This window comes from Mycteria americana, chromosome 8, assembly GCF_035582795.1.
Source record: "Mycteria americana isolate JAX WOST 10 ecotype Jacksonville Zoo and Gardens chromosome 8, USCA_MyAme_1.0, whole genome shotgun sequence".
Taxonomy (NCBI): Eukaryota; Metazoa; Chordata; class Aves; order Ciconiiformes; family Ciconiidae; genus Mycteria; species Mycteria americana.
In genome coordinates, this window is record NC_134372.1 from 8,492,949 (window position 1) to 8,515,885 (window position 22,937).

A 22,937-nucleotide genomic window follows, 5' to 3' on the forward strand; every position below is an offset into this window, starting at 1 on the left:
CTGTGGACATTAGTTCCTCATGTGTAAAATGAAGATAATATTTTTCTGTCTCGTAGGGATGTTAGGGGAATAAACTCTACTAATGCTTATGACGTACATGGAGACTGTAAATATGAGACTATAAAAGCCTGTTCACAGCCTGACCAAAGTGCAGCATAGCAGAAGACAATAGTTATGCTTTCTTGGTAAATTGCCAGACCAAATAACCTTTTTTTTTTTTTAACGCATACATTGAGTGTATCAGGCATGTTATTTATCCCGCTGATGTTAAAAAATAATAAATAAATAAAAGAAAATCAGCGGCAACTCCTTGAGATGCAGTCTTGTTTTGAGTAGATGGTATTAGCTTTATTCAAACTCCTTGTGAGTATGCTTCAAAATGAATTTTAAAAAAAAATATTTCTCTTTTAGCTTAAACAATCTGGTTAATTCAACACAAATAAGTGAATTGCTTTAGTTCATTCAAATACGCCTTTTTACTGTTATTTTCCTGATTGTTTTGTCATAATTGTAATAGTAATCTTCCATTTTAAAGTAAGAGGTGATTTGGGAAGTTAGAGGTCTTTTCCTTTAAAATCAAAACCTTTTTATTTGGAATGTTATGTATTCATGGAGGATCTATTGTTTCTTTTCAAAACATAGTTTAAAGAGTTTGTAGGGAGTTTGCAGAAATAAAGATCACATCCTGCTGCCCAGAGTTGAGTGCTGCCGAATAGGAGCAGGTGACATCCGGATGCTCTGTCTCATTTCAACAGAAGGGTTCAAGCAGAGGACTGAGTGCATGAAAAAAAGGCACATATGTGGATAAATAGGCGCACAGGAACAAAAAGTGCCATGTGTTGCTCTTCTAAGTGTTAGAGCAATCATTTTATCACTCTGGATGTAGCACTCATTGTATTCTTCCTCCCCATGTTCATTTAAAATGAGACACTGTGCTGAAGCGTGCATTGGTTCACGTGCATATTTCCAGATATTTGCGCTCTGAAGAGAGCGTGCTGGATCAAGTGCTTTTATTCTGTACTATCTCTCCCTTCCAGTATTTGTTTTTCTTGACTGATCTAAAAAACAGTGTTTGTGCCACTCTGAGCTGCAGCTCCCATCCAGTGTGCAAGCACATGGAGGGAAGCGTGTGGTGGAGTGCATGAAGTGCATGCAGGTTTTTGGAAACATCATGAAAGGAACTGCCAGGCTTTGAGTATTTTTGAAATTCAGGCCCACTTGCGGGTGCTAAGTACTCGAATGTCTGGCCAGGAATTCCTTTGAAAATCTGGGCCAGATTTTCAGCCGTCTAGGAGTAGAGAGCGAGTGCTACATCTGTGGTTCCCAGCTGGGGAGGCAGACCACACCGGTGAGGTGAAGCAGAGAGTCCAGGAAAATAAGATGTGATGGTCTTGAGTCCTGCAGGCACAGGCAGTCAGCCTGCCTCTGTGCTGGGCTCCCAAAGCCTCAGGGCTGAGGATTTTGGAGCAGAGACAGAGATGGCTGGATCAGGTTAATCATGTGTCCACACCTGACCATGTAGACATATGCTCACGTGAAGACAGGATTTTCCTTAGACCTTTTTTTGCTCCTTGAACGGGGAGAGCCTATATAGCATGGTCCCAAAGATGGGAATGAAAGTGCTGGCTGATGAAAAGAAAAGGGTGGTCTTACATGAGTCTATGGAATGGATGGTTGTGGCATGTGGGGAGTTTTTCTTGTTCCCCGTAGTGGAAGCATGGGTAGGAGCTGCTAACCCAGCCAGAGCACTGCCATGGAAGAACCTGCCCTCTGCAAACCGGCAGCGATAGCACTGAACATCTAAGCGATGCGAGTGAAACCAAATTATTGCAGGGGTGGGTTTATGCACTTTCAGCATGGAAGTTTCAGGTTTTGATGCCACCCTCTAATGAGTGGGAATGGGAATTGTTTCTTTCTCAATAAATCTGTCAGAAAACCACCATGCTGGGTTTTACTGCGTGATACTATACCAGAATGCTGTAATGACAAATTAGATTGTTCAGGGGTCAGGAATGGTGAGTGAAGCAGGACAATTTCCATAGTATTTTCATTGCCCTTATGTTATCTACAGAATAGTACTGTATAACACTAATGCACTGAGGCATGTTATATGCGGGTCCTGTTATCCCAGGAAGGAACAGAATAGAACCAGAAGTGAGAGGAGCTTGTTTCCCATCAAGACCAACCAACCATTACCACATTATTGCTGTATTTGATTTTCCTCATTTAAATGTGTGATGGCAGCAGTTTACACCAGAAATCAAAGGTGATTATTTTTCCATAGAACTGTTAAGCAGGGCATAAAGCTTCCTACTACTGTCCTGACAAATGTGCTTATTACCATCAAAATCACGAGTAAAATTATGAAGTATATTTTCTTCTGTAAACAAGAGGAACTGAACACAAAGGAAAAGGCCTTTTCGGTCATTGTAGTATTTAGGTGGTGTCTGCTGGGATAATACTATTCCAGGGATTAAATTTGCCGTTCAAGGTAGGTGCTAATTTGTGTCTGTGCATGTACATACGGTTACACACATGTGACAACCACATACCCCTGACCCATACTAATGTATTGGTGGCTACTAGTGAAGAAAACAAGAACCTGATGGAAATATCCTGGTTTGTGATAGCAAAATCTAGGACAAAACCTGTGTCCATTACATATGATACTGTGGAAAAAAAAACATGCTAGGACAGCTCCTAGGTGCTTCATTTTATTTAATTGCTCTGCTAATTTTCAGACTATGAGGAAAGGCTGGGATGGAGGTGAGCCAGGGGTTGGACCGGAACAGGACTGGGGAACCCACAGCTGCTCAGCCAGATTCAGGCTGCAATTTCAGATCATACAGCGAGCAGTAATGTGGGGTTTGGATTCTTTCTGCAGGGTTTATTACTGAAAAGTTTTGAAGTGCATGTTGATAACGGGGACCACCAAGGGTGAAATGAAGGCTTCTCCAGCCCCCTACAAGAAAAAAGTCTGCTCCCCTCCAAGTCTGAGATAACGAAGAAACTCTTACCTTGTAAAATCCAGGGTCCTTGCAGCAGAGTTCAAACTGAAGGGGAAGAGCAGGAACACAGCAGCTGCTCATCCAGCCTGGTGATACAGCTGCAGTGTGCTCAGACTAGATGAGGTGAACAGATTTCAATTCTGCAATGCAGCCGGGCATTCCCTCTGCAGAAACCTGCTTGCCTGATTACACAGGCAAAGTGAATTTTACTCTGAATCTCAGAGGAAGGATAGAAGCTCATGGAAAAAAAAAATTTTGAAAGAAACAGAAGCGTAGACTTTTGGGGACTGCATACTTTGTACCTGGATGATCCATACAGATATGTCCACTCAGCAAATTTGTAGAAGAGTAGCACTCTGCACCACTTAAAATTTGCCCTAAGTAGGGACCTGATTCCAAAGACTTGAATCTGTTGCTATCTTATTTAGACATTAAACCAAAACACCAGAGCTTGGGAGTTGTGCCCCTAAACTTATAGGTGACTGTGATAAACACTTTCAGAAGGTGATTCTGATATTTGCAGGTGTTAATTACCCTCTGGAGATGTTTTTTGCCACGGAAGACTTCAAACTCTGGCTCTTTGTGCCCAAAGGCAGGAGGATTGATGCCAAGCCTGGTAAATCAGACAAGGGGCAGCAGAACTACGTACTACCTAGGATGCTGCGAGTACAGTTACCAGTTACCCCTCAGTGGAAGGAGAGAAGGCACCCTCCGGGATAAGTAATTCCTGGAGGTCCTGCATAACCCCTGGAGATACTTATCTGGTTCAGTGGTCCACAGCAGGAGTCTGGGGTAAGCGGATGTCTAACTCGGGCACCTAAAGCAGGGCAGCATACACTCCCTTTAGCCTGGGACCCACCCTGTCTTTGCAGCATATGCAAGGTCTCAGGGAGGATTTGCTGCTTTGCAAACAGAGGTTTGAAAAGACAGGAAAGAAGTGGAAATAAATTACAAGCCTGCCCCAAAGTGTCCTTCCTCATCGTAACTAAAGGCTGCCAGTCTCTGTCCCCCTATCAGCACTCTGCAGTTAACATTGGTGCTTTTTAAACAACTTACTGGCAGCTGTGAGGGACTAAAACCTTCATAGAATAAAGCCAGCTTCTGGTTTTATTTTTTTATTGCACATAGAACAACAAGGCTATGCAACAGGCTTTGGCTGTGTGTTCGTGTCAGATGCACTCACCTCTTCAATTAGGCCAGGGGATTTTTATCGCAAGCAGTCAGATTGCAAGTCCATTAAAACACAGGGTGGACAAGGATGCATAATTTGCTTAGTGCTGCAGTGAATGATGCTGCTGTGAAGGCTCTGGCTTTCATGATGAATGTGTCATGACCTGATCTCTGGAGAATGGGATACTGACCACAAAGCAAGTGGCTGAAAAGAAAATTGCCCAGGTTTTCCTGGTTGTTTGCCCTGAGCTATATGTTGCAAAGCACTGACAAGTGCAGCTGCGAGTTATAGGACTGTTCTCTGCTTAAAAAAGTGGTTTCTCTGACAAGGCTATTCCTTCTACCACAGACACGTGTTGTACAGTCAAATTCTGCTCCACAGCGCCAGAATCATAATGCAAGTTCTTGTAAAGAAGTGCTAACAGCAACTCCTGCTTCTACAGATTGCTGACCATTCAAAGAGGTGGTAGGGGAGGTTGCGATTCTGGTTACTCCCAAAGGCCAGCAAAGATGGAGATCCTCTAGTGAGCTTGGAAGCTCCAAGGATGCTCTCGGTGTAGGCGCAGAGAGAGAGAGCTGGCTGAGAGTGTATCTAGTTTCTTCATACAGGAACATTGCTGTGAATGTTAAAGGAGGAGTTTCTTGCCAGGATGGATGTGAACAAAAACAGTGTAGGCCCCACAATCTAGACGAGGTATTTTCTGCCAGCAAAATCGTGCAGAAAAAAGTCTATCTACATAGCTCAATGCAATTGCAGGGGGAAACCCAAGCTGGCTCTGAACACCTAGAAGTGGTATTGCAATGTTAGCTGGGGCACTGCCGAGACTCATAGTCTATTTTTTCAGTAAAGGCAACGAGCCTCTACAAAGCACCTTGCTAACTCAGAGAAACTGCTGTGAGAGTCCAGAAGCAAGCGTGTTCTCACCTAGCCGAGGTCCTTCTACCTGATGCTTTACTGTGCCATGTAGACAGAACTCAGGTTGTAGCTTTTCTCTCATCTCTGCATGTTTCTGCACGTAAACTGAGTGTTTGCCTTCTCCCACACCAACTGTATGAATAGTGTCGAACACTCAAAACATACCGAGAGGCCTCTGTGAGAGGAATTACAGTGGAGCTCAGAGTGGTGTATGGGGAGAATGGGTCATCACCTCCATTTTATGTGGGAGGTTCAAGAGGCACAGTCATTTATTAAGGTCAGGCTGAGACCCAGTGCCCCATTTGCTGGGCTGTCCTACCTTCTGCTAAGCAGCTGGTGACAAGGCGTACTGTGGGGGACCCAGCAGATGGGATTGAGGAAAGGTGCATAATGAGGCATGCAAGGAAGTGTGGGAAGTAGGTGCAATGGAGAACGCTGCCCAGATACCATTGTGATACTCTCTTAAGTGCTAATATCAAACATGTAACAAAAAGACTCCAAGTGCTTCTCCCCAGTCTTATACACAAGATCCTTTGCTCTTCAAGAGAGCCTCAGTTTTCTTCTCCAATCTATTCTTCTACAGCTTATATTGGAATGATTTAATTGGTTTTAATTAGCCCTCATGGGGGACACATCTGCCACTTGCCTGAGACAACGTAATCAAAGAAAGGTCCATATTGTGGAATATCAGAGTTGTACTTGTCCTCACTAAACCAAGAAAAATATCAAGGACCAAACCTCAGGAGAGAATTCATCATCTACTAAGCACTTGAGCACAGCTGTATCGGGTCTCTCTTGTCACTGCCTGGGTGATTAGTGACATATCATTTGTTTGCTGCAAAAGGCATGTAAGTTGAGGGAACAAAGCTAGTAATTAGAGCAACACAGCTCAGATGAGACGTATTCTGCCTGAGCATCCAAACCAAACACTTGGCTCTGCTTCTTTGGATGGCATTTCTCCTACGCCTACCCCAGAACAGCAACCAAGTTGATTTCAGGCCAAGGGAAAAGAGTAAAAGGGCTAGCAAAGGGACATCCTTCTGCTTCACACTGCTACTCAGTGTTTCATATCTACAACCAGACAGCTAAGCTTGCAGGTATTTTGTGAAATGAAAATGTACAGCTATTTCAACTATATAAACTTGGCATCTAGTGTGTACCAAGATTTAAGAACTCCCCATGAAGGTATTCCTAACCCAAGTATATAGTGTACATATAGAGTTTTGAAATGACTGTGAGCCCTGCAGCATGCTCTGAGAAATATCAGCTCTGGGCTTGCTTGAGCCAGTGGAGAAATGAACTGTAAAGCTCAAGAGGACTAGTGCAAAATTTCTAGCATCAGCCTTCTCCGCTTCAAACCAGATGCCCTTTATTCTGATTTTCTCAGACAGTAGCAAAGTGTCCTACTATCACAGTAAGCTTTAACAGCCTATGCTCCATCTGTGCAGGTAGGTATTTATCAGTAATAGTCAATATCTGAACTTTTTCCGGAAGTCACATGGGCAGCAGAACTGTGTGATCTCTCTAAGGTGCATCTAATGCTTTTCACTGGCTTTAAGCACTAATTGCGTCTTTCTTGCTAATGTATCTGGTATCTCTGTGCATTATACAACTGTTTGGAAAAGATGTTTTAGCTTATACGGCATATCCCAGAAAAAAAGACAAAATGTTCTGTCTATGGCTGCTTTTAAAGAGAGTCTCCTGTTCATGGATCGGAGAATGTTTAAATTTAGGTGAAAACAAAAATATCAGCTGTATTTAAAGACATTGATGAGCAAGTCAGAAAGTATGAGGCAGTACGTGTTCCTTAATCAGCTGCCTCTGATCCTCTCAAAATTCTTAATGAACATGGTGGATGTGGTTCTTTAATGCATAATTGTCATTTAATGTCACTGAAAGGTTCACCAGGGGACCGAAATGACAATATGAGACCCAGCGTGGTCTCATAGAAGTTCCTTCATAGCCACCCGAAGTGTTGCCATAGCAAGGTCTGCACCAGTCTCTGCTAATTCATACAAACTGTGTGTTGCTGGCTGTGCTGGGGCAGGGTAGGCTGGATTAAGTATATTTGTGCATGATTTTAAGAAGCAATTTGTGCAGCAGAAAAACATATTACCAGGCAAGGATAAACAAAGGAAGCATAAACCAGGAAGCATAAACAAAGCAACCAAAACCTCTCGGAGATGGCAGTGTTGCAAGCTGGGAATATCTGCAGCTTTGGCCAGGAGAAAGACAGGAAAGTAAAAATGGGATTCAGAGAATGACTAATAACTAGGGACAGGGAATACAGATTATTGGCAAAACTGAGGGCAATTTAAATGGAGGTTGGGCTAAGACGGGTTGCAAAGTTAGCCCTAATTGTAGGTTTGTCTGAATTTAGTTGTTTTGTAGCTGACAGCCCAGAGGTTTACTAGAATCTAAATCCACAGGACTTGTGTTATTCCTTTGAGAGATTGCTAGTGGGATGTTCAAGCAAAACGGTGCCAGCAAGGAGGTTGAATATTTAAGTTTGAGTATTGGGCTGGCTGAACTGGCAAACTTAAAAATACTACTTTGTAGCAGAATGGTGAACGCAAGGCAAAGTGGCCCCCTTAGCTAGAGACTGGACATTTGCAGAAATATAACTGGAAGTTTACTTAGGTTTATTTTAGTATACCTAAATGTGCTTTGCCATAGGCAGATATCTGTCTGTACTTCTCTTCCTTCCATCTGGTGTGTAAAAGAAAACTAAATGAAATCAGAAAAATGTCTAAAAATCTCCTGATAACAGTATATCTAAATGAGATTCTCAGAAACATGCCTTGACCTTCAGCCATTCTGAGTGATTGAAAATATTGGTTTCCAACATTTCTTATTTGCACTGAGTGAATGAGAATATTCTCTCAGTCTAAAAGTTCTCCATCTTCACTGAACTTTTTAGCTTAGTCATCAGCACAGACCCATTCTCAGCCAAAGCAATGCATTTTGCCACCTAAGAAATGACAAGCAGCTGAAGAAGTACACATCATTTGCTGACCGCATGCCAGCTTTTTTCAGGGACAAGGGCAGCACTGTGGGAAATGGAAGAAGAATCCGTCTTTTTTTCTTGTGCATCTTTAAGGACAGGAGTTGGCACTGCTGTAGTTATCCCCACCTTCTCCACTGGCCACAACATGCTGCATCAAAACCTGCTGAACTGCCTGTGACGCTTCATCATTTTATATTTACTGCTGTTCTGCTCTGGGGTTTGGCTGCACTGGAGTAAAAGAGCAACCTCTAGAGTTACTTACAGCCCTGCTTGTTCCCTTCCTTAATCTAATCATAAAGAATTTTCTGAACGCTGAATGACTGTTGATGATTGACTGATTATTTAGCTTTTCACCGATTTTAGCCATGTGAAAAGCTGATGTGAAGAGCTGGGGACCTGTTTTATGCCCTGAATGAGATACCAGATCAGATCCCCGGGCAATGATGTAGCTCTGTAAACTGAGAGCAAAACATCAAATGTATGCCATTGCTCTGCAGCTCTGATGTAAAGTAACTGAGCAAAATATCACCTTATCAGAGAAGAAACGCAGTCATTCTGAGTGTGCTTGAGCTGGCCACAGGAGATTCAGTGAGGTTAGCCAACATATGTCTAGGTAGCTAATTGGTACTAATTTCTTCCAAGTAGCAAAGAATCTAGAAACTAACTGCAACGATTACTTTTCAATGTCTTTTTTAATGTATTAGCTGGATTATTAGTTACAACATACATCTCAGGGTGGCATCTTGACCTCAGAAATTTCCATTCTCCTTACAGGCTGGAGAGACCAAGGTTTTACACAAAGATTTCTTAAAATGCCAGAGGAGCTGGCAGTGTTTGCTGCTAGCTGGAAGACTCCATTTTGAGCCTAGTGGGCCGCTATCAAACATGATTCATTTGGCTAGTGACAAATAGGATCTGAACTCAACAAAATTTAATCAAAATGGGATAATGTCTGCAATTTCAGTTCAGGCTCTTACATGGATTTAGGGTGAGCTTTTTGCTTTCATAAGCTCTCAAGCGTCACTTTTCTCCTTTTTTTTCCTTTTTGAAATTCCTTCTGGGCCTGCATTATTGCTGCAATTTGCTTCACCTCCTTTCACATTGGGTTTTTTTGTCTATAAGAGCCCACTGTGAGTGACTGTAGCTGAGATGTTTTGTAAAGTAATTGTTGAAAAAGAATAGGTATTTAATTACCTGTCCCTTCCCATCTCATTTCTTCTTCCTCTGTAAATTATGAAAGTAATTAATCCCCAAATCACAATAATTTTGAGATGATGTTTTATTTTTAAATTCAAATCTAGCAAAAAAGAAAGGAAAGCTTTTTTCAGGTAGTGATTTGTTTGCCATTTTCTCTCCTGTGACTTTTTTCTCTCCCATCTCTCTTCCCACTTGTTTTTCCCTCATTCCAAAGATGAGGAGGAAATTACGTCTGCCTGGATCACACTTGACGTTTTGTGTTAGCTGCATTTCAGTGAACCCTTAATGCTCACTTCTGAAAATGCCCAGTTTTTCATCCCTGAAGATTAAGAGAATGGTGGGAGATATCCCAGGTTTTAGAATTGGTTACTGGGAGAAAGAAGATGGACCAGGCATTGTGTGAGCCAACAACAGAACTGTGCTGGGTTTTGCATTGCCCAGAGTTGGTCCCGTGTGCTCCCCTTCTTGCTTGAAAGCCTGTGGACACCTTGCCCTCCCGGCTGTTGTGTTTTGGTTTGGTTTGAGCTTGGGCTCAATTTGCCACAAAGGTCAGGTGCCTGGAGAGCCTCTCGCTGGGCTCTTTGTTTCCTGGCAAGTCTGTTTTCTTGGGAAAGAAACAAAAGCACGCAGCTCTCTGCCAGGTTTCTATGGCTCCCATGTCCACACTGTGCTGCAGCTGCCTCTCAGGAACAAATGAGCCAATAGGGATCCCAACTTCGTTGCTGGCATTGTGTTTTCCCACCCTTTTCCCACTCCATTTCTCTTCTTAGTCCTCTAATTTTCTGCCCTTTGTCTTTGATTGTGTCGAGAAAATTGGACAGGCTTCTATAGCCCATTTTAAAAATGAGATGTTAGGTTATATAGCCCTTCAATGAGAAGATCCATTACGTATTTTAAAGTGGCAACTTGTGTCCATCAGCCTCATGTAAAGCTACTCAGCATCATTAAATGGTTGCTGTGTGAAGCGCTAGTTGACCATTAGTTGTACTTTAAATAATCATGTTTCTCTAATGCACACATTATTTTGTAGAAAGGCTTAGCCTATTTCAGATGAAAGATAGTATGAATGTATCTTCATCAACACTGCAATAATAGACTAGACAATAAGCTAGGATTTCAGTTCACAGCCCTTGTGATAGCCCAAATCTAGAGCTAAACATTATAGTTCCTCTCCAGGAATTTACACCGCGGCAGCTATGTGATCATGCAAATAGCTGTAGGCTAAGCTCAGTCAGATGATATTCAGCATTTAATCTTCCTCTAGGAGCTCTGGGAAGCTTTGTCTGAGATATGGTAAGATTTCACTTCTCGGCTTACATGGGAAAATAGAGTTCTACTAAGAGATCAAGAGAAGTGCAGTAGCCACAAAGAAGGAAGGCCCATTTGGGTTAGAGAGCCAATTTGACTTTGTCTTGGGTTTGCTATTGCTGTGGTCACTGTGGGTGGCACTGATTTCATGTGAACACCCACTGTGTGGTACTACCTGAGAAACAATTTCCAGCAGCACCCAGTACTAATCGGTCACTAAACTAAAGTCAAACCAATTTTGAGATGAGATTCCTTTGCATGATGCTAAATGCAGCCATCCTAATATGTACTGTGCAATAACCAGTGCATAAGGAATAATGTTGACAGATGTTGGCTAGAAAAAGCTGCTGCACTTTTGCCATCTATTGTATGGAAACGTTGTTCTGTTCAGCGTCAGGCCCCGCTATGAGCAGTTGCTGCATTTGCTCATGTAACTAACTGGCCCCAAAGTCTTCTCTGAACACAAACAAGATGCAGTGTGGTAAAGTCTGAAACCCTATGTTCATGCTGATCTGCTGCTAAAACGGGTTGTTGTAATTTCCATCCATTTCCCCTGAAAGTTTTATCGCTACCAGGTTGCCAAAATGCAGTTTTGTGTGGGGAATGGCCTTTTACAAATGTGAGACAAATCAGAACCAGCTACTGCTGGAAGATTGAAGACCTTGGTGAGGGTATGCCCATCTGGTTGCCTTTCCCCCCTGCAGTAGGAGAAGGACTGTTCTCAGCCAGGCTTGCAAAGGGCTCCTGAAGGGTAGACAGAAGGTCCAGGCTAGCTGTGCTATGTATCACCATGTAAATGCAAATCAAGAAAAACACCAGGAAAAGCAGTAAACCCAACAACAATACAAAAACACTCCCAGAAAAGCAGGACAGTGGAAGGGGCTATCTATTAAAAGTAAAGATGTTTGGTTTACTGGTTGCAAAAGCCAGAGAAATGTATCAAAGGCCTTTTCAAATAAATCCCTGATAAAGAAAGCATTGACCTGTTGAAGAAGGAAGTCTGATAAATAAATACATTTTGTGTGCATGGATCCAAAACATATTGCATGGTAGCAGAGTGCCTTCCCTCTCCCCCATATTTTTCATGGTTCTCTATTACAGGAATAAATATACGTGCAGCAAAAATCAGTTTTTGACAGGTGTCTGCTGTACAGTAGACAGCTTTGCATTGTGGAAGGATTAAAAGAAATATTTTAAACCCCATGGGTATTCATCTGACTTCATTTTAACTACCTGAAGTCCAAAAAAGCTGTACACCAGCCTTTTTCTTCTTTCCTGATCTGAAAGAACTTGGTGTTGGGGAAATGGTGAAGTTAATCAGGTTAGTTTGGTGTGAGATATCCTTGGTAAATCCACGTTGCATATCATCCTATTTTCTAATTAAGCCTGTGACTGTGAGTACACTTTCCTTTGAAGTTTGTTCTAGAGCCTGGAACATTACTGAGATTACATGAACAGGCCTGGTTGCAAAGCACATTTTCATCTTTTGTTTATATATAGGCAATATATTTCCCATTCCCTTGACAGGCTTCTTAGATGTCCAAGCTCTGGGGCCAGTGATTTTATAAGGCAATTGTATTACTCTTCTGGCACAAGAACTCTCTCATCTACTGCTCTCAGAGACATTTACTTCCATCTTAAGTTAGCTACAAGGCCTTGTCTCCATATTCAGCTCCTCTTCTTTCTCATAATGATACATTTTGGGGTCACACTTGTGTTATCTTTACCTTAAACCTCATACTTTGCATGCAATGTCCTTGATTCTTCTATTTTTGTCCTCTGTTTACTCCCACGTCAGGGAAATTTCTATTTGGTTTCCCCTGTGTGACAGATCTCAGTCTCATGTATGTCAGTTTTGACCTTCACCCTACCCAACAGGACACAGTTGGCTTTTTGCTGCTGCTTTTCAGCAGACCCAGCCCCATTTTCCCTCTTTACTCCTTTGTAGCCAAATATTGTCGTGGAAGAGGTTTGTCCTTCTCTACTGATTCAGCTCTCCTGCACCTCTGGCTGTTGAGAAAGCCAAAGTGAACTGAAGGGAGTGCCTGAGTAGCAACGAGAGGACAGGATTGTTAATGCTTTCTGTCCAGGATCTGACATGAGTATCTGCAGTCAGCAGTCTTCCCACTGCAATGGGCTTTGTTTGACATTTTTTGTGAGTCACGGCATGGGAGAAAGGATCTGCAGTTCATAATCAACCCCTACAGCAACATATTCCCTCACCTGTGGTTGTTTTTTTAAAAAAACAAACAAAAAAAAAAATCCACCAAAATTCTGCAACATCTAGTGCAAAGGATTCATGCTTATAATAGCAGTTTTTCCACGGTTTAAATGACAGCACTCTGAAATCAACAGTTCTGTACTCATATTTAATTTAAACTTCAGGTATTGCATCTTAAAAGTAATAAGTGATTATTAAAAAATAGTTGACATAACTGTGTAGCAATTTTTCATAAATTACAATGCTGTTACTCCTCATTAAATATGCTTTTAAATTACTATTTAACCAACAATAGCTACTTTATGAAATCCAAATGAAATTTCATGAAGCATCATTTCAAAATGGTTGTGGTACACGCAGCGTTGCTGTCACTAATATAGAAACTCAAACCTAGATACTTTCCAGTAGTGAGCCATACAAAACTGTGGCCTTAAAACTAAACAAAATTAAGTTGATACTTTAAAAGAATAATAATAAAAAAATTCCTTTCCTTCTGACAAACAAGTGGTAAACTGATAACGTCTTTGAAGATTGAATTATATGTGCTGGGTCATAGAGAAAAGTCACTTTCTCCTTGAAGAATCACAGTAAAATCAGTAAGACTCAACCAATGCAATTGTTTGACTAGTTGGTGCCCTTATGTGCAGTCAGTCTACGAAGCAGACTTGGTTGCCAGAGACCAGAAGCTACAACTCTCGGTGTAGGGCTGGATGGTGGTGAATGCTGCGGGCAGCGTACAGCGGTGCCTGATGCTGAGTGGCCAAGAAATGGTGGAAAGTGTCCAAACTCCTCCTTAATGCTAAAACACAAAAGATGAGTGCTTTACTCCTGCAAAGACTTGTCAGTACCACATAAGTTCTTGCAAGATTTCCAGCTTCAGCAAAGTGCATTCTAATCCTCTACAATTTCTTGAATGAAAGTGGGATAATTTGAAGATCTCCATGAGATTTCAAAGCAAACATGTGATTTGAAAGCTTTTCTCTTCCTTTCTTTGTTCTTTTTCTTTTTTTTAGCTAGATTTTTCAGACCTCAGTTTGATGTCTAATGCAGCCCTTCCCTGATGACAGTGTAACTGCCTTTCATTCTTAAATCACAAATAATTATTTATGTAACTGTAGGTAACTTATAAAAATAATATTAAAAAGTCTCTGGGTATTTTTAACTGATGGCTTGCCTTCACCTCTTATTCCTTCATAGCTCAAAGCTTATGAGAAATGGACATATTAAAAGACACTGTAAACTACACTTTCAAGCATTCATAAGTCTTTTGGAAGAGGGGTTTTTTTGACCCCTTTTCTTAGCATTAAATTCTTAAAGTTGGCATAGTCTTAGAAGCCCATCTTCTGTCACTCCATATTTTCCACTTGCAAAATCTGGATTTTTCCCATTTTCTAGGGTCTTCTGCTTGCAAGGCACGTGGAGGCACTGCTCCGCTTGTTTTAGTCCTGTGGATTTACGCTTGTGTCATGAATGTGCTTGGATTCAGCAGGAGCGTTCATGGTCCTGAAACGTTGCTTGTGTTCACTATAGCTAGAGATGTGGCTGTATGAGGAGGGACAAAAAGAGTTTGCATGATATTGGGAGTGGAAACAAAAAACCAACAAAAAACCACGTAATTTATTTTCATTTCAAGTCCTGAAGATATTCTGGTGATACTTTCCAGTCACATGAGCTGGAGTAATAGCCAAGTTGTAGTGGCAGCTCCCAAGCCAGAAGACTTCAGCCTGTACCATGTCCCCTCCTCTGTAAAGGAAGGAAATTTCCTATACAGGGTGAGAGCACTTCAGGAACATGACAGGAACCTTCCTCCTAGGAACCTCTGGATCACCTAGTTTCAGCATTATCCCTCCATAGCATGAACAGGGGGAAAGACTGATATGCTGAGCTGGGAATTGATGTTTCAGGCTGAGATTTGTACCCAGTGCAAGTTTTGCTTGGAATCTAATGGGTATCAAGTCAGCATAAATGATCGTTAACTAATGCAGCATTATACCAAATGGACCCATTATGCTTCATTCTGTTGCATGGAGTGCAAAATAAATTCTGCATGATGGGACATATTCTTAGGCAAAGAGGGAATTTCAGGGAAGAAGCCAGCCTGTGTTAGCTGTCTTTGTTTGTTTAATAGGAGATTATAAAAAATTATTATCCCAGGCTAAGTTATGGCATCATACACCATAAAAATACACAAGTTACAGATCTAATTGTCAAAGCTGACATTATACCCAGTAGTTATAGCTTGTCTTAATGCACTTCTAAGTCTCACACTGGATTTCCCAAAGGCAAACATAACAGTAAGAGGGAGAGAATCAGATGGCAGGTCAGGAAGTTTTTATTCCACATGGGCTAAGTTTGTGAGTTTTGTCCTAGTGCCACAATTGACGCTATGGCTGATAGCAGACAAGGAATTCCTGGGGGGGTAATCTGTTTCCTATGAAAGCACCTAATGATGTTGGCTTTGTGTAAAGAGCATTTGCAGGAAAGGGAAGGACCAAGTGCAGCTCAGCAGGGATGGCAAGGCTGCGAGATGGCGTGCTATTCCCATGTCTCGTTGTGCAATGGACAGTGCGAGAAACGATGAGTAAACCCAGCACAGAGTCCAAGCCTGGGACTCCAGCACAGGCTCTGTTCTCAGTTCCTTTGGGAAATCCATGGATTTCAAAATCAACCTTTTTCATCTCTAACAGCAACAGGCTCATGAGAGATTATAATTGTTGATTCTAGTGGTATTACTCCAGTGGCAGAGAGAGAGAGAGCCTGGAGCCCCGAGTCACAACTTTTTAAAATACAGCCGACCTACAGCATTAGGAAAGCAGTGTGTCAAAGTCTTTTTCAGTTGTTTGCGCTCTGGCTTACTTGAAAACAAGCCTTTGCGTACCTAAAAGTCACCAGTATTTCCATGTCCCATGTAATTGGGCTGAGGTGGAAGGGGCTGTCACTTAATTTTTGTCTTCGCAGCCAGAGTTTGTTCCTGGAGCCCATGTGGCTGAATATGGAGCCCATGTGGCTGAATATTAATATCCACATGCCTGGCGTAAGCACAGACATATAACAAAAAGGGTTGTATTACTAGTAATCTCTCGGTAAACACTGGATGCCTTTCCAAAGGTTAATTCTATTGCCTAAGAAAAAGCATTGTGTTTTAGTGCGGGAGTTGCTAGGTGAAAATACGTACCTTGCTGATGCCGGTGATTCTGCTGTCCTGTCTGATGGAGACACGGTTAGCTCTGCAGGACACCGCACCTAACGGCGTGAGGTGCTGTGCAAGGCGCTGCATGCAGTGCGGGAGGTCGAGCCTGCTCCCAGGAGGTGCCCGTCTGGCCCAGAAGGAGAAAGGCTGTGTACTGAAGGCAGCAGGAGTTGAAGTCATGGCTTGGGGATGCTTCCTTCAAGCTTCCCTTAGAAATGACGGGTCAGATCCTCCAGTTCTTTACGATCTGCTGCTTGTCCCCAAGATCAGCCCTTCGTGCCACAATACGTGAGCCTCTTCTGAGAATGTAGCCCATCAAAAGGAGAAAAGACATGATGGGGGAACAAGCAGACACTGCATTTTCTAAATGAGGTTCCCTATGTTCGCTCTCTGTCTCTGGGCAGGGTACATTAATCTCTTGCGTTCCTCAGGTGGCACATTAGCTGAAAGAGGCCCTGACAGAGCACAGCCTGGCAGGAGCATGCTGTTCCCGAGTGGACAGAGCTCTGTGGCTTGGGGATGACAATTTTTTTTCTTTTAAGCAATTCTGCTTTCAATTTCACATGCAAACTATACCTGCTAGGAAGGAAACAAAATGGTCTGTTGAGAGGAGCAGAAAAGGAAGGGCTATTTTAAATCATGTTTAAAAATGTGATTTTTCTGATAATTTTTTCTTAACCCTTGGGTCATAGGCAACTACAGATATGCTAGAGTTTCCCCTGAGCCTGAAAATAGGCTAAGACAGGTAATAGTCAAATAATTCTTTATGCTTTAAAGTAGTCTTGCTTCAAATTTCATTCTGCACAAAGTGGGGATCTTGCATTACTTTACCAGGAAAGTGCCCCCTAACTCAGAATAGCTCTGGATGGCAACAGACCCTCCCCTCTGTGGCCTGTTTTTGTCGGAGCAGGGCAGGAGGCCACCTGAGGTTGCGACACGTACGTGCTGCTCTGCATTCATCACCCACCCTTGGCCGCTGCGGGGGCACAGGGAGGAAAATGCTTTGTGCCCCTCCTGTTCCCAGGAGATGCAGGTGGGGAGGCAGGGCTGCTGCCTGCAGCCGGAGCCCTGCCTGTGCCGCCTTTAGAAATACTCAAGGGATTGGGTCTGCATATAATTTACTCTTATTCAGGGAAAGGAAGATTTGCGTTCCTTGATTCTGTGCATCGCGCTTCAGCTACGGCAGCCTGGACCGCAGCTTTGAATTGCTCTTTGCTTTTTCTGGGCAGTGAAAAAGGATTGATCCCCTGATTTAGCCACCTTAGTGGTCTAAATGGTACAAAAGCCTCTCCTCCTGCCTGGGTGCAAAAGGGAGAGGTGGAGGAGGAACGACTAGTTAAGGTAGTGCTTGGGCTTGGGGATTTCCTATTCAGGAGTCAAATAGCAGGTTTGCTGCTCTGCTCCTGGGTTCAGCTTTCACCTACACTCAGCAGCCTCTCTTTGGGGTACATCATGGCGACATCCAGCAATTCAAAGGTCCAGCACAAAAACACTTCACAATGACCCAGACACCTTCAACAAGTGTTTAAAAGACTGAAGGGGCCAATGGCTCTAGTCAGACCTGAGCTGCAGCTTGAAGGCTTCACAATTTCTACAGAGCCTGTCAAATATCAACGAAAATCTAACATTCAAAAGATTTCAGTCACCGCAGGCTGACTAGAATAATAAGCCCTAAAGGATATTCAGTAACAAGCATAGCTCGAGGCACTGGATTTTTAATCATTTCTCTTGATGTTTTACAGCTGCAGCAGCACACATCTTGCTGCATTGTTCATGGGTGGGAGAGGTCTTGCCTGCATGGCTTCTCACACCACCTAGGAGCGTATTGGAAAGCAGTGCTGGAGAAGATGCTCTAGCAAGGAGGAGAGCAAGCCATACTGCAAGCAGTCCATTTTTCTGTAACAGGGGGGAAAATAGATTCAACTCACTGTTTCAAGTTTCTGTGTCACCAAGACACTCAGGTCCTTTATTTATTATTTGTATTACAGTAGCACCTAGAGGCCCCAGGTTGCTAGGGTTTGTAGAGCACTTTCTAGGAGATGGCTGCTACTCCTACGCCATTATAAGATAACAAAAAAGGTGGGAAAGGAAGGGAGAAAAGTGACCTGACTGAGGTGCTATGGAAGCCAGTAGCAGAATGGAAAGTAAAGCTCTAACTCTCTCGAGGGATGCTTGTGCTGTCAAGCACTGGGTCATAGCATTTCAAGAAGCTACAGTGCCTTCAGCTCAGCTATAAGAAATGACTGTCTGCTCACTTCTAGCCCTTCTTCAGCAGTGGTGTAAGCTAATCCATTTTATTTCACGTTGCAATGGGTTAAGTCTATTATCATGACCTGGCTGAGGGCTGGTGACATCTTCAGATGTGCTCCCTTGACCATCTGTGATCAACTGGCCTCTCAAGTCTGAGCCCAGTTCAGTGGCTGCACTACAAAATTTACTTGTAATTTTAGTTTGGAAATTTGCTTGTTCATTTCTGCCTTGACTACAGAATAGCCAACTCTCTTCACTCCAGTTTTAACATGCTGGAACCCTGCCAGTTTCTTTGGTCAGAAAAAGATGCATTTATTGAACACAATGTAGAAGAACCACTTCAGACATAACACCTCTGTGTGAAGTATGTACATATGCACTTCCTGGTAACATGGACCAAAACAGCTTGCTGCTTCTTCCATCGGGTGGAAAATTGGCATTGGCCCTGTTGGGAGGTGGAATCGGACTTAAATGATGCATTTGCTACAATTCCTCTGAAATTCTACTGGCATTTATAGTAATAATAGCTCTGTTTCTGGTGAAAGAGGTTTTGATGTTATAAAAATGCAATCTCTGCCTTTCAAAAGCAACACTTAAAAACTATGCAGTTTCTTTTTCTTACCTGAAGTTTCAGCACCTTTATAGGAAATATAAGCTGTAATTTCACCCATTTCCTTCTTTAAAATATGTTTTAAAGGGAAATCAGACCCCAGAACATTCTGTAGTTGTTTAAAAGAGTGCAGAACTGGCAGGACTACAATTTGAATGTTATCTAAAAACCTGACAAGAATAGGAGTAATAGATGTAAAGTTTCTCTATTTATTTAGCTTCAGCCACAACCAGTGCTGAATTTATCCTTGCAGCATCCTTATGTAATGCAGATAAAGACCCTTGCTGTTTTGCGACTCGGTAACTCAAGCACAAGGGTCCTGCCCACGGTCACGTCAGGGTCCTGCACAAAGCTGGAGGCACCGTGATATTCCTGGCAAAACCCAGAGAAGGATGAGACCTGCAGAGACCTGCAAAAGATATTGGCCCATCAAACATTTTTTCCCCGTCTTTCCCCATCACTTTGTGTCAGTCTTGTTCAGGACAAGTTCATTAAAGGCATCGTTACAGAGATTAGCTCTCTGTTCTCTACCCATTTCACCCTTGTCTGCTTTCCTGATCCCGACTAATGCAAAGCCAGCAGTGATGAGGAGAGCCCTGATAACTCTGCCATCCCCCTGAGTGCGGTGTGATGCTCTTGCTGTTGTTAAAGGCAGACCAGCAGCACTTAACAAGCCCCTCTAACAAAGCGCTTTGAAAGCCTCTCGCCAAGCCCTCCCTGGCTGACAGGCATTTTAGTGAAGCCCTGTGTTTTTTGCCCTCTTATGCGTGTTTTCACTGTGGAGTTGCTCAGTGAGGATCCTTTTCTTCACTGTTATGAGAAGTGGTAGCAGGAGAAAAGGGATGTTTTCATTCCAGACTGATTTGTAGACCTTTCAAATGAAGGTGGATGTTGGGCATCCTGGAGCTATCGGCTGTGCTATGGCTTTGCTCAGATAACTGAGCTGGAATCTCCTCCCAGGTCTGAGACTTCTCTGCCAAGGTAGCACTCTCCTGGCACACTTGCGTGGTTCTCCAAACCAGCCACGGTCAATGCAAGCACATTTGGTGTCAATGCTGAAACATTCAGGTCCTATTTCACAAGGAGCAGCAGTTGTCCCTTCTCTTTCATATTTTCTCTTAAAGCAAGAAGTTCTGAGTCCTTTAACCATTTAACCATCTTGTTGCAGCCTAGACTAGGGACATTTGAAAGGATCAACCCCAACATTAGCCCCTTTCTAATTAGCCTCGTTGCCATAGTGACTTGGGGGGGGTCATTAGCATGAGCATGGCAAAGTGATGGAACTGTACAACTTATTTTGTAGCTGGGGAATGTAAAGAGTGAATTCCACATTGAATCATGCTTGCAGGGCTGACATTCAAATCACAGTCGTTGTATGCTCAGGAAAATGACTGTCATTCCTCACACACAGTGTTTCACTTTAAGGGGGGGGGGGTGTTGCAGTGAAAGAAAAAGGAAAGAGGAAAAAACAACCTATCTGAGGCATTAAGATGAACATTAAAATGCAAAGGAGCTAAAGAAATTCAGATACTTTATTTAAACCAGAAAAAAAGAATAGAGAAGTAACCGACCCTGAAGCAGTCAGTACTGGATGTGGACTCTGCCTCCTTTATTTTCATATACTGAAGAGATGGGATATTCCCAAGGACTTTCTTATGAGGAACATGGAAACGTGCAGAAAGTGGCTTCCATCCTTTATTGGTATTTCCTTTTTACTATAAGGAGTTGAAATGTGTGTATTTTTGATCCTGACTGTTGTCATGGTTACAGGGCTACTTGGATGCTGCTTTTTTGCACCCCATGAAGGCTGCCGTGCTCGTGTGTGGTGGAGCGGCTGCCCGTGGGTGCAGTTTGAGGCTGGAGATAGTGGGGATCAGCCCGACCACCCAGCCCACCTTGGGCGGGGAACAGCCAAACCTGGAGCAGGGGTTCCTTGGGATGGATTTCAGTCCTGGGAGGAGGATGGAAATTATGTGATTGTGCTCCTACCACTCTTACAAATGCCTAGCAGGTGATGCTAGTGAAATATCTACTCGCTCCCCAAGTATATCTAGCCTTGAATATTCCTGCGTAAGCTACTTTTTCCCCTGGTGGTTTGATAAAAAGCCTTGTTCTTGTGGATTCCAGGGCCAAGGGCTTTTTTTCAGCATAGACTTCATTTTAAGCCATAGTCCAGAACATTATACAAAGCAAAGCTGCATGAAGGAGGTGCTGATCTCCATAATGTCAGGTCTGTTTGTGCACCTCATGGAGAATCTCATGTCTGCCTGCAAGATCAAGTGGTAGATGTACTGTAGAAGCTGTTGACTTTTCACTGAAAAATGACAAATGAAATATTTTTAGCTGAACACCCTCCTGCCCCCAGCCCCATATCTTCTTTTCAGGTTTTTAGCCAGAGGGTTTTCAGATTTCCAAATCTATACAAAGGAAGCGCTAGGAAGAAAATTATTTTCTATCAAACGCAGACAGGCAGAAAACGCCAATTTTCTGAGAGGAGTTTTCAATGAAAGGTTGCAATTTTCTGTCAAAGGCATCTTTATTCTTTTACCAACTACATAAAAATGTCATGTCTTAGGTCCTGCAGCACTTTCACCACACACACAGTGCAAACAGAGACTCATAGGATATTTAACTTTTTGTTAGTTTTAAAACCACTTTGGGGTGGAGTAAGGACCCTTGTGAGCAAAAGACAGTGCTGTAGGTTGGAAACAAGCAGATTTGTGCTTTTTCACACTAAGCTGATGCGTTGCCTTGTGCAGATGACTGTCTGAAATGCCTTCTCTCTTTTTACTCTATGTAGACTGTCAGGTTGTTTGGATGCAGACGTCTGTACCAAACCCAGGACACCGTATGGTCTGCAGATATGCTTTGTGTTCGTGATAATCTGGGGGGGAAAAAAGCACAAATGAACAGGGGGAAAAAAAGAAATTAATGAACAAACCAGTATTTTCTGGAAGTTGTTAAAGTTTGAAGCAGTGAGGTTAGTCAGTGAATACACACTAATACACAAGTACTATATCTCAACTCACCACTTGAAGTGGGAAAACCGTGGGTGGAAGTAGATGGGAATGAGTAGGGTGCCCTGTTTTGACGGACAGGCTTAAGTATAACTGTAAGATCAACAGACAGCAGCAGCGCGATAGCTCATCCTCCCACTCCTAACTCACCTTGCCTAAGGTTACAGGCTTGTCTGAGTGCCTAGTAATTAACTGGTGCCCAGGTATGAATAGGACTGATTCTCTCTTCACCTACGCTGCTTTGATGTTGAAGGAGAATTGAGTCTAATAATTGGGGACAGCGATTTCCCATAGTCACTTAGATGAAAAATTGAAATCCTGATTATGGTTAAAATAGCAGGTGTCCTGAATTCCTCTCTGAAAGGGGCACTGGACACGTGAAAAATGCTTTGTGGGTCAATGAAAATGGTTTTGCCCCACTTGATAACCTTTCAGTGACTCTGCCTGTAGCGGCAGGTGAAAGGACAAGTGCCGTTTGCTGCCCATGAGATCTTTGTTCTCTGGCTCTTCCCACCGCAGTTGCAGCCCTAGACGGAGAAGAGCCAAATGGAAGAAGGGCACAAGTGGTTTTCTTCATCTCCATGTGCTGGGGGGCCCTTTCAGTGGCAGCAGGTTGGCATGCGGCCATGGACATCAGGGCTCCATTTCCATCACTGCTGCTACCACGGCTTTGCAGCACAGCCTGATCTTGGGCCAACCACTCATCTCCAAGAGAGCTGTCTTTGTACACCTCCCTGGGTGAAAGGTGTTTTGCTGCAAAGCGTTGTTATCGGTGCAGGGATCGGTGAAGAGGGCAAGAGGATGCGAGTGATAGGTTGCCGTTGCAGGTAATTGAAAGCATGTCAGAAATAGAAGCAGTATTTAAATCGAGAGTCTTTGTGATTCTTCTCCACCTGGAGAGCCTGGGAGTTATGGGAGGCTGTCGCATGGTGGAGAATTAACAATTCTGATGAGAGACGCTGCCAATTTGAATTGCTTATTTGGAGACCAGGGTAGGAGGGGTGTCCATTAGCCTGTCTCAGGGATTTCCTATGCATGCTCCT